General features: G+C 36.8%; 1 long non-coding RNA gene across 1 annotated transcript; it reads right to left on the reverse strand.

The window, feature by feature from the left end:
* Positions 1-5,123: 5,123 nt before the first annotated feature.
* On the reverse strand, positions 5,124-9,550 carry LOC309628122. Its single transcript, XR_014244183.1, has 2 exons — positions 7,755-9,550; positions 5,124-7,701 (listed from the first exon to the last, which is right to left on the reverse strand). It is a non-coding gene; the product is annotated as an uncharacterized lncRNA (long non-coding RNA).
* Between the last annotated feature and the right edge of the window lie 3,446 nt (positions 9,551-12,996).

The raw sequence follows: 12,996 nt of genomic DNA on the forward strand, positions 1-12,996 counted from the left end.
GGCTTTTCTCTAGTTGCGGCAAGTGGGGGCCACTCTTCATCGCGGTGCGCGGGCCTCTCACTATCGCGGCCTCTCTTATTGCGGAGCACAGGCTCCAGACGCGCAGGCTCAGTATGTGTGGCTCATGGGCCCAGTTGCTCTGCGGCATGTGGGATCCTCCCAGACCAGGGCTCGAACCCGTGTCCCCTGCATTGGAAGGCAGATTCTCAACCACTGCGCCACCAGGGAAGCCCCCAGTGCAGAATTTTTTATTCTCACTTTCTTTGTATATTTACCTTCTTTTCAGGTTTTGTGTCTCTTCCTGAAAATTCTCCAGGACCAAATATATATTTAAATAAAAAGTCAAAGTTATACCTTTGGAATTTTAGTTTGCTTTCACTATATTTGATCAAGATCTTGTCTTTTTGTTCTTTTTACAGAAGATGTTTGTGAGTTTGGAATCATTTTCTCATAGATAATCCAAGCTGGCTGTTTAAATCCAATTTGCATACTTGTTTCAAAGATGTTTGAAAAGCCACAGACAGCCCCTCTGGTTCTACTTGCATAAAAGCTGCAAAGTTCTAAGTTGCTGGGCAGTTGGCAATACTGGAAATGAAGTGGCCTAGGCTATTGAAGAAGCTGAGGAATTTAGGGGGATGATAGACCTTTAAACTTGGAGCTGAGAAGACAGTAAAAATAATAACTAATACATCTTTTGAACTAACTAAAATGCCAAGTGTTGCAATAAACTCATTACATGGATTATTTCATTTAACTTTTAATCGTTTGTGATAGGTAATACTATTAATCTCACATTATAAATCAACAAACTTGGTGCAGCTTGCTTAAGCAACTGCCTAAGTCATAGAAAAAGTAAGTTCTGGAGCCAAAGCTCAAATCCAGGCAGCCCAGATGAAGATTCTAATCCACTCCAAAGATTTTACCTGCAAAATTATACTGCCATAATCCAAATGACAGGATTCAAAGAACTATGAAGTTCTAGGTAGAGGTTGCTTGAAATCAGTTAAAGTATCACCATTGTGGTTCCTGATAGAACACTGTCAAGTAGGGCCCAGAGATTTATGTGTGTTAAAGCTACAGTGTCTAATCCCAGGGCCTGGGACTAACAAGAATTAAGCAAGTTGACTGACGAGTAAGTTGACAGTTTTCAGGAGGAAACACAAGTGCATATCAGGAACTGTGGAAGCAGTCCATGCACATATAGATAGCTCCATAAATACTGATACAAGTTTTACAACAGATGATTAATTAGAAGACCCCACAGACTATCTCTAGTGCAGGTTTTCATGCACTGTGCACACAATTTAAATAGAGAGAGAGTTCCACAGACCTTTTAGAAGCAGCAGTACCACAATCCCACTCCCTGCTTCCCACTTCACAGAGGCAACGATTTGCAACTCTTATTCTTTCAGTATTCCCTCTACATCTCTATCTACTACTTTTTAATTTTTCTTTTTTGGCTTTATCAATTTACTTTCTAGTATGGAAGAGGAAGATTGACTCTTTTTTATGCATAACCCCATCATACCTCCCCTTGCTTTCTATCTCCCCATCTTGTCATTATCATTCTATCCTAATGTTAGTAAGATGAATATTTAATATTCGTATTATTATAACTATCAATATTATGATTATATGACTGCCTTCCCAACTGAGCCATGTGGCATGCCATGATTAATTTTCATTCTTGTGCATTTTTGTCTTTCTTAGAGTTAATATTTGCCCCTTTTAAATGTTTGTTTAGTTTTCTAAACACATCACTTATTTATCCCCAATTTGTTCCCTAATTATATAATCGCCTCTCATATCATTTAGTCACATTAGTTATTCTATCACTTTCACACATTTGAAGAAATCCTTTCCAGAAGTTTCTTGTTCCAACCTAGATTGGTTCATCCCTAGGTCTGATGGTTTTTACATTGATATCTCCCCACATGATCACACTAAAAATTCTGTTACTCTTGCTCTTAATTTGGATCTCCAGTTTCCTGGATCCTATGATTTCCATATTTCTGTTTTCCTTCCCAATTTTGCTGGATCAGTTGCCCAGGAGCTTCCTAAGCACATAGGGAGTCACATTTTCTAACAACTTGCATGAATGAAAATATCTTTGTGTGCTTGTTTGTTTTATGCTCACAGGTAATCGCTTGGCTTCTTATAGGATTCCAAGTGGGAAAGCATTTTTCCCTCAGAGCTTTTAAGAAGTTCCTATATTGTTTCCTAGCTTTCAGTATTGTTTTTTTTTTTTTGGCTGCGTTGTGTCTTTGTTGCTGCACGCGGGCTTTCTGTAGTTGCGGCGGGCGAGCGGGGGCTGCTCTTCGTTGTGGTGTGCGGGCTTCTCATTGTGGTGGCTTCTCTTGTTGCAAGCACGGGCTCTAGGCGCATGGGCTTCAGTATTTGCAGCACACTGGCTCAGAAGTTGCTGCACATGGGCCCTAGAGAGCGTGGGCTACAGTAGTTGTGGCACGCGGGCTCAGTAGTTGTGGCTCGCGGGCTCTAGAGCGCAGGCTCAGTAGTTGTGGCACACTGGCTTAGTTGCTCTGCGGCATGTGGGATCTTCCCGGACCAGGGATTGAACCCATGTCCCCTGCATTGGCAGGCAGATTCTTAACGACTGTGTCACCAGGGAAGTCCCAGCTTTCAGTATTGTTGTTGAGAAATCTGATATCTTCACATGAAGCCTCTTCCCCCTCTCAGAAATCTCATGGGATCTTCTCTTTATCCTGCTTTCTAAAATTTCACAGTGGCATAGATTGCTGAGAAGGGTCACTGTGCTACAAAAATCCAGGGCACCATTGCAAACGGCACATGTCAAAGGAGGTTCATTCACATTGTCAGTGACAATGTTGCCCCTAAAGTTGTGCAGTTTACAACCTGTGTGACTGTATAAGACAATCCTACTGAGTGGGACTATTTTCATCTATTGCACTGAGCACCAGCTGAGTATTTAAATGTGGAATCTTATGACTCGGAGATCTGGAACATTTTCTTGAATTTTTTTTGCCTTTTTTCTTCCTCTCTCTCCATTTCTCTGTTGTTTATTCTTGAATAACCTATTATTTGGATGTTAAGAACCCCAGATTGGTCCTCTAGTTTATTATTTTTTAAAATTTCCTATATTTTATCTAATTATTCTACTTCCTGGGAAATTTCCTCAGCTTTATCTTCCATTTATACTACTGATGTTTTCATTTCTAATATCATATAGTTATTTTCCAAGGACTCATTTCTTTGTTCTCTGAATGTTCCTTTTTTCAATATATTCGTATTTCTCTGAAAATATTTATCTAATTGTGTGTATGTGTGTGTGATTTTCATCTCTCTTTGTAACCTCTTTTCTCTTACTTGTTTCTGTTTTTTTTGGCTTTTTAATATTGGCTCCTTAATAATAGAGATATGCCTCAAATGTCTGTTCATTTTTGACTGTAGACTCATATTTAAAAGAGGGGCACTAAAAATCCCAGAAATTGGGTTCTCTGTGCATATAGAAAAGACTATGTGCTTACCTGTGGGGTAATCTGCCAATGCTTCTTACTAGGGAAATACTTCAGAACTTTTCTCTGGGCTGTCCAGACTTCCAGGAAACCTTTCAAGTGGCTTGCAAGACATAATTATGACTTTCAGTTCTGGGATGCTGGTGAGATAATATATTTAGTGTCTAAATTCCTCCTCAATTTTCTTGTTTTTCATATAGTACTCTGAGCTTCAACTCAGATCAGAGATAGTCTAATTTGCCCTCTTATGTTAATAAACCAACAGTCATGTGCCTAGTTGGTATACATGTGCGGAGAAGGTAGCAAGTCCTTAGCTATGCAGAGGAGGGGAGGTGATCTAGAGATCTAAATAGACTTTCAACTGATCTTCCTGATTTTATTCTACCACTTTTATTCCAACTTCCATACATACCCAATACTGCCAATTCCTGAGTCATTGGTTCTTTGGAATGCATTGGGTCATCCTAGATATTCTCAGATTTCATTGCTGGATTAGGATTTGGCTTTCTTGGATCTGTTAAATCACTTACTACTTTTCCATATGGCTTCAGCTTCCAATATGTTTCTCTCTTTTTTCTTTGGGTTTATTCCTCTTTTTAAAATAGCTATTTTTAAATGGACTTTCAAGAAGTAGGGGAGATACCTCTTGTGTTACATTAGTTATCTTGAACCAAGTATTACATAATTCTATTTTTTTAACTTATTGTATTTGAATAACATTTAAAAAAATCATGCCAGTGTGCCTTATTTTCCATTTTATTAATTGGGAGTATATTTTGTATTACATGTTAAAACTACATTTAAAGTATTATAAGCGTTACTTACATAAGTTATCTTGATATATTTACCACAAATAGTATTTCCTTTTTTACAGCTTCCACGTCTCTCTTGAACTTTTCCCTTTCTCCATACATGTTGTATACTTTTTCATTAGAATTGTTGAACTTTTATCATATTTAATTTAAGGTCCATGTGGTCCATCTCTGTGTCTGCTTTCATTGACTGTTTCCTCTCTTGATCATGGATCACATTTTCTTGCCTTTTGTTGATGTTGCTGCTGCTCTTTGCTTAATTTTGTTAGGAATGGAACAGACATAAATAACTTCTCTCCTATAAAGGGCTTGGTACTTTTTGGAATTTATTTCATTAAGCATTCTTCGTGTTGTCAGCTCTTCAATGATTTTTTTTAACTTATGAATTTGTAGCAGTTATCTCTTGAAAGTTTTAGCATTCAAATTGGGGCATGAATCTTGTAAATTATTCTGAAAAAGTGGATTTTGAATACAACATGTTTTACCTACAGGTATGAAAACATACTTTCACACTGAAAGGTGGTGATACCTGTAGCCTTTGTAACTTTTGAGGTAGGATGGGATAAAATAGACAAACAGATCAGTGTGAGATTAGCATCCCATAGTAGCAACATGAATGCCCACAGCAATTTGAAAGAATGATGTTATACCAGAAATGCAGAGTGTAAAACAGCTTGACAGAGAGGATTTGCCATTAGAGATGGAAGCAGTTTGTGCTTCTGTCCATAAGAGTTCATTTTCACAAAGGTTTGCATCAGGTTTTCAGTATTACAAACAGCAGTTGGAGCTCTCGATTTCTTGCAGTTCTTAAGTATCAAAAAACTGAGGTTGGGGCTTCCCTGGTGGCGCAGTGGTTGAGAATCTGCCTGCCAATGCAGGGGACACGGGTTCGAGCCCTGGTCTGGGAAGATCCCACGTGCCACGGAGCAACTAGGCCCGTGAGCCACAACTGCTGAGCCTGTGCGTCTGGAGCCTGTGCTCCGCAACAAGAGAGGCCGCGACAGTGAGAGGCCCACGCACTGCGATGAAGAGTGGCCCCCGCTTGCCGCAACTAGAGAAAGCCCTCGCACAGAAACGAAGACCCAACACAGCCAAAATAAAATAAATAAATAAATAATAAAAATTAAAAACAAAAACAAAAAAAAAACTGAGGTTGATTTGAATCAAAGAGGGAAAATTTTTTTAAAGATGAAAAAACCCTATGTGTAAATACTTATTTTATAAAATTAACACTTTTAATATTGAAAAGTCTGACTCAAAAAAATTACAGCATTTGTGAATTGTGTGCCTATCATTCTTCTAGCACAGCCCAAATAATGGCCTTCTAAGCTCTTTCAAAATGTATCAGTGATATATGTGAAATTGGAATTAAAAGAAGGGAATTTAAGGGAATTTAACATAATTACATACTTCAGCTAGTTCAGTGAGCAGAAATTGTTGGCACCATCTTGCTACCTTTTTCCAAACTGAAGCTGCCATGTTTTGTATTATGAGCAGTTCAGCAGCTTTGTGCATCTGTCCCTCCCCTCCAATTTAATTAGACTGTCTGTTGCAGACAAATCAGACTGTGGCTTCTTTTTTTTTTTCCACCCAACTGCTATAAATGCCAAGTCAAAATATGAATAAGGGGAAAACAAGATGTTCTGCAAACACATGCCACTTTACTGGGCAAAACCATGATAGGAGGATCTGCTCATACTCTTCATGAGAGACGAGAGAAGTGAGGCCTGGAGGATGTGGTTTTAAAAGGGTCAGATTGATGCTGTTGTCTTTCTTGGCTCCAATAGAGCAGGGACTTGATTCTTCCCCCAGTGCAATCCTGCTTTGACAGTGCAGCCAACACAGATTTATGATGACACATTCTCCTGTCATGATGGGAGTGAGAGTCACAGCAGATGAAACACAAGAGACAAATAAGATTCTTGTAGAAATGTATAGTCTTCTATGATTTGCATTCCTGTGGATGGTTTGAACCATTATACCCTCATAGGTCACTATAATGTCACATTTGAATCATTTTAATAATCAGTAATAAGACTGAAAAATAGTTGCTTTTACATAAGAGAATGTTATCTACAGGCAACCATTATATTCTGTGGAAGATAATAGCTGAATGGGATGCTTTTCTCCAGAATGTTGTCCCAGTTAAACAGTGATCCATAGAAAACACTTGGTCCTAAATGTAAGGGTCACAGCAGCAGGGAGTAATGCAAAGGTAAACAATGGAGTGAAAAAAACTCTCAACAGGTAAGTAAAAAGTAGTGGTATGTATCAAGGCAGACAGTTGACTGGGGGCCAGGGCTTAGACACAACTGTGAGCACAGTAAAAATAAAGTCAGGCAAATGAAGTTCAAGGCTGCAGGACGGCATGGAAAGCAAGAGGGTCTTAATTACTACAGAACGGTTATGTGAGAGTTGTGGACACAGTTCTTAAGTAAATCAGTCTGAAAAAAGATTCACATTTTCACTGGACTTCATTAAGAAAACCAGAAAAACTGAGTCCTTCTTTTTGAGATCTTGAAGCTACACTTGATTACCAAATTATCTCACTGCTCCCTTGAAATTATTTGTTTTTCTAATAATTGTAATGACCTGCATGAAACTATCCAAACTTTGCTTACTCAATTTCCATTGGCACTGGTAAAATTTTTTATTGAGAATGAGGTTTCAGTTTGCATTCATGGGAGAAAATGTAGATTATTTGTTCATCTTGAAACTTATTATCTTTTAATTCGGCTTTATTATGTGTTTAACGCACTTAGCAGATGAACTCTTTGGACCTCCTGGCTGTTTCTTCTTGGCAAACTTCTTATCACCAAACAATATGGTACTTCCTCTTAGAAATCTTCCCAATCCCCAAAGAATCTGTTACTCTGTATTAACTTTTGCACATCATTCTATTACAGTTGCTATTATTTCCCAGAGTCCATTCACATTAAGATTTGTGATGCCAGTTTGTTTCTGAGTTAATGTAATGAAAATAGGTATCTGAATGGCTACTAGCCTGGGGACTAAAAATTGCACACCCCATGCCCAGTTTATAAGACAGAACTTTTCTCCACTTATATAGGCTGTGCTCCTGTGCAGAGAAAGTATCTTCTATGTCACCTTCCCATCTCATTCCTCCACCAATCACTGTAACAGACTCTTAGGGTGAGTGTCATGAGGGAAAGAAAGGAAGAGCTTTCGACATTTATCTTTGGGAATTCCATCTTATTTTCTGATCTTTATTCTGTGGGACCTTGGCTTCTTATTACAGGCAACCTCTGGATATATAGCAACATAAGTGTACCCAGGGCATTAGATATTCCCAATATAAAGGAAACATGTATCAAATTAAACCCATTTGCATCCTGCATACACATGTCAAAATATGAGTGTATACTCACATAAACCTTTCATAACCTTTCATACACATGTCAAAATATGAGTGTATACTCACATAAGCCTTTCATAGCCAGTTAAGGAAAGGTAAAAATTTATAACTTGAACAAATAATTATACACATTTGATTTGTATCACATAGGAAGTTATCAGAATTCTTTGGGTCAAAACAGCATGCAGAGTGCTACCAGTGGTCCTACCCTTAGCTAAGGAAATGAAAATGCTTGAGAAGAAATTGTCTAATGGGAAGGATTCTTCTCACCTGGAAGACGGAAGAGTAAAGTAAGTTAGTCTGAGTATCTTCCCTTTTAAATCTGCCTTTCAATTTCCCTTAGTGTGGTGTATTAAAATAATACTTGTAGGCATTTGTACTGGGAATATAGTAGTTGTTAAATAAGTCTTTGTGGAATGAAGGAATTGATAAATCTAGACCAGAAGCACAATTGCTAAGCTTAAGACATGTTATTCTTTCTTTATATCAAGGATGTAAATAGTTCCTTTTATTTTCAATTTGCTAGTAGAGGCCTTTGTAAATTACAAAGCTGCTGACCTGAGACCAATTAAAAGTGAAGTTTCAGAGTCTCTTTCTATCACTAAAACTGTGATAACAAATGCCAATCTCTTTAACAGACAAAATACTGAATTTAAAAAACGGAATATTAACAGTTCCATTACTTGAGATAAACGGTTTATAGTTCTGCCAGGTCCATGGGCTTGCTCATTAAAATTATATGCTGAAATATTTGAGATACTTATATTATGAAAATTCTGGCACTTTTTCCTAAACATGAAAACAAGACACATATGCTAGGCGATGTGCTAAAGATCCAAAGTTTTATGGCTAATTTTTGCATTTTAAGTATACATCACTTATGTCACAAAATTAATTTTTGGATCACAAATAATTGGAGGCTTTGGCAGTCTTAAGAGAATTCAGATTTGTCTGAAAATCCAGATTATTAAGAAGGCATCTCCACTATATAGGAAGTTGCCTATCAAATTTTATGCAATAGTGAAATGATCTCTCCTTGAGTAATTGGTGTTATTGTGTTCACGTGATATCATAAAAAGTCTTGAAAAAAAGATGTTACTTAGGAAAAATATTATTCTACTTTTAAGAAGCATAAAAAAGTTTTGCGGATACCGAAAATTTAATTATGTCTTTAAGAAAGCCCTAAGGAAAAGAGAGGACAATTTTAAAGAGTGAAACTTATCATATTTTCTTTTAAGGATCTCTTTTATGTGTTTATTTTAATGACAAGAAACTTCTTATTTTAACAGTGACATTTGAGCACTGCACTTCTGATTATACCCCAGTATGTTTCTACTCAATCTTTTTATGAATATTAAATGAGCTTATGTTCTCTTTTTGATGGGAGAATTCCAAACTTAGATTTCCCATCTCTCTTTATATCAGATCCTTCTAAATGACTTTCTTTGACACATAATTTCTCTCACTAAACTCCTACCGTCTTACTAAACTCCACTGCATTTTCCAATAGTTGTTTGTTTGTTTTTTTCCTGGATACCCTAGTATGATTCTCCAAATTCGCATTTATTTTTTTGCACACTTCTGAAATGGAACTGAGTGGGTGTTTCAATTCTGACTCCAGCTTTCTATAATGCACCATGCAACTTAAATATATTTTCACTGGTGACTACCTGGACCTTTGTCTCCCAACTCCTCCTCCCTCCCTCCCAACACATGGTTCACCAGATTTACTCATTGCCCTGTATTGTTAGATCTAAAATATATTTACACATGGAAACAAAATGTGGTATAGGTGTTTGGAATAGAAAATTATAAGATTTGAGGAGTTAGTCTCATACCTGTAACTCAAAATCTTACATTATAAAAACAGATCAAATACTTGATGCAGTTTTCTCAAATGTATTACATCTTTCATAAGTTTTTGGAGCATTACTCTTTCTGTCTAAGATCTATTTCCCTTCTTTTCTTTTTGGGAACAGACCTGATGACTTTTCACAGAAGTGGGCGTGAGATTTAGGTTGCTTCATCAAAGCAACCCAAGCACTTGGTGCATGCTCGAGCAGCTCCACTCAGATCATATTGTGGAGACTGACATGATAGATACATGGTGAGAAATGTTTTTCTGAGACAGAAGTGCTAAGGACCAGTTAAGCCTCAGTTTCCAGGAAGCAACTTAGCTATCACATGGACAGAGTCAAATAGAGAATGAAGCCAACAAAGAAAGTAGAACTGAGAGATGGAAAGAAAATGTCAAGACCTTGCTGACAGCTTTTGAAACTCTGGTTTCAGATTTACTTGAGAGCTTTTCTTGAACTTTTCAAGGATGTAAGCCAAATAATTCCTTGTTGTTGTTGTCGCTTAAATGAATTTCTGTTATGTTTCTGTCAATTAATAACCAGGATTGCTCTAGTTGATGATGATGATGATAGCAAAAGGAACAAAATAATAAAGGTTTGCTTAAGGAATTCTTTTTCTTCCCTTGCCATAAAAATAAGATTTACAGAAATTTAAAAATTGTTGTTGTATTTGAATCATCCTTTTGTAACCCGAATTTGCAGAGACACTGCCAATGAGCCCCACAAACAATTAAACATTGTACTGTGTAAAATATTGTCGATCATGCTCCTCTATTCTCCCACAGCAGGAGTATCTTTAGCACAGGAATGTATGGCTATTTATTTTTAAAGTTCAAGCAGAGAATGTCAAAAGCTCACTATTTGTTTAGATGTCTCAACTCAGACTGTAATCCTATTTTTTTATGACAGAAAAAACTACAGAGGTTTAATTGTAGATAATTTTTGTGAACCTTTATGTAAAGTCCTGTGATCTGTCTCTGTTTTTATCATAGGTTAAACGGTCGATAATAACATCTAAATGACAGGGAATTAGTATTGATTAAATGAAACAACACATGTGGACTCAGTTGTGCACCTGACATGTAGTAGGCACTCAATTATATTTCAGATCTTGTGGATCTTTGAGATCAGACTCAGTCTGAAGCAGGGGTACACAACAAAAGAATAATGTGGGATTTTTAAAACATATAGTAAATATCTGGGTCACAGTCTGTAATAAAAATAGATTTATTTTTCCCTATATGATCTGTATTCTCAACTACAAACACAGAGCACTTCTGCATAGAAAGGTGAAGAGCCAGCATCCTTCATGGCAGCTGTGGTATTGCCCTATAGGATGACATGAAGGCTTCAAAATGATCCAACCATTAGGTCTCTGCATAGAGTTGAAAGAAGCAAAACAGGAAAGCAAGCTCTTGTTACATCCCAAAGTATGCCATGCTAAGTGCATACGGATATAGAAATGAACAAACTTTAAAGACAGTTAGAGAAGAGTTAGAAAACTTCCTCACTTCCCACTTCCTACTACTATAATGAGTCCTATCCATTAACACATAAAATGATGTACCTAGTGCTCTGACTTCTGGAGGAATAGGATAACAACCAAAGTAAATTAGCCTATAAAATGTCTTTTAACACTTTGGACCATTAGACAGGAAGAAAAAGCTCAACATAGCTTGTAAGCAATACCCCAGGGTTTATACAAAGTCAACAGCGGGTAATTTATCATCAGAAATAAAGCAGATTCCACTTTCTTTTGTTACCTCTGAGAAAATACATATGAGATGAGGTAGTATGTAACAGAACCAAGGCAAATCATTCACGTTATAGACTCACATTGTGTGAGCTTGTATGTTCCTTGAAGTCAAATATGTTAATATGTTAACATGGTAACAGCGCCCCTTTCCTGATCCTTTATCCACAAGAGCTTGGCTGAACATGTAGAAATGCAAGCTTATCTTATTTATGCCTATGGACAGAACAAAGATTTAGTACGTTTACCAACGTGTATGTGTCATATGTACTGTAAGTCACTCTTTCATATTCCTCTGACCTTGCAGGGTATAAAATAATCCGAATGTTAAAAATAATACTTACATAAATACTTTATCATCTGCAAAACGCTTTCACATGCGTTACTTCACTTGTCTATAAATATATCACAACTGGTCAAAAACCTCCACATAGTTCTCCAGATTCATTTTGTTTATATAATGTAATTATTGATGCCTTACTCTTGTATCAGTTCCATTCAAACAATATTGATATAAGCTTATTCTATGCCAGGAACTGTGTATTGGGAGGGTGTGGTGATGATAGTGATAACTGGTATCATATAATCATGGTATGATGACCATAAAGGTGGTAATGCTGATCACAGCATTTATTTAAAAAAAATTTTTTTTTATAATGGGAATTGTTATAGATCTGTGCCTATTTTTAAGCTTATTTTCCCTACTAAGATTCTTTTCTTAATTAATTAATTAATTAATTAATTTATTTATTTATTTATTTATTTTTGGCTGTGTTGGGTCTTCGTTTCTGTGTGCGGGCTTTCTCTAGCTGCAGCGAGCAGGGGCCACTCTTCATCGCTGCGCACTATCGCGGCCTCTCTTGTTGCAGAGCACAGGCTCCAGACGCGCACGCTCAGTAATTGTGGCTCACGGGCCCAGTTGCTCCGCGGCACGTGGGATCCTCCCAGACCAGGGCTCGAACCCGTGTGCCCTACATTGGCAGGCAGATTCTCAACCACTGCGCCACCAGGGAAGCCCCTCACAGCATTTATTAAACAATTTCCATGTGCTGTGTTCTCACATATACTTGAATCCATTTCTGGATTCTCTAGTTTGTTTCAATGCTTTATTTTTCCATACCAATGCCAATTATGTGTTAAGTACAGAAGCTTTATAATATGCTGTGATATCTGATATGAAAGTTTGTTCACTATTCTTTTTTAAAATGTTCTTGGTGATTCTTAGGCATTTATTTTTCCATATTAACTATAAGGTCTTTTATTTTTATTTTTTCAATTACTCTCAGAAACTCTTGCCTTCCCCAGAAGTTCAACTCTATTGGGATTCTATTAGAATTGTATTAACATTTACTCATTCATTTTGGGACAACTAGCATATTCATAATATTAAGGCTTTTGTTCAAGACTATGAATTGATTTTAACTGGTTCATTGTGTTTTATGTCCTTCAATAAGATTTTATACATGTGGATCCTATGCCTTTACTATTAAATTCACTCATGCGCATTTTACAATTTTTGGAGCTAATATGAATGAAAAAAATTTTTTTTTCCTTTTCTTGTAGGTGTTCATTGCTAAATTAGACACAATATTGAATTGCTGATTTTTGTTTACCAAATGTGTAGGCACTTGAATGCGTTATTTATCAGTTTATTTCTTAACGAGTGTTTTGTTTTTCTCTATTTAAAATATCAAATCATCCACAA

This window comes from Balaenoptera borealis (assembly GCF_965194805.1).
Source record: "Balaenoptera borealis genome assembly, chromosome: 4".
In the NCBI taxonomy this organism is placed as follows: Eukaryota; Metazoa; Chordata; class Mammalia; order Artiodactyla; family Balaenopteridae; genus Balaenoptera; species Balaenoptera borealis.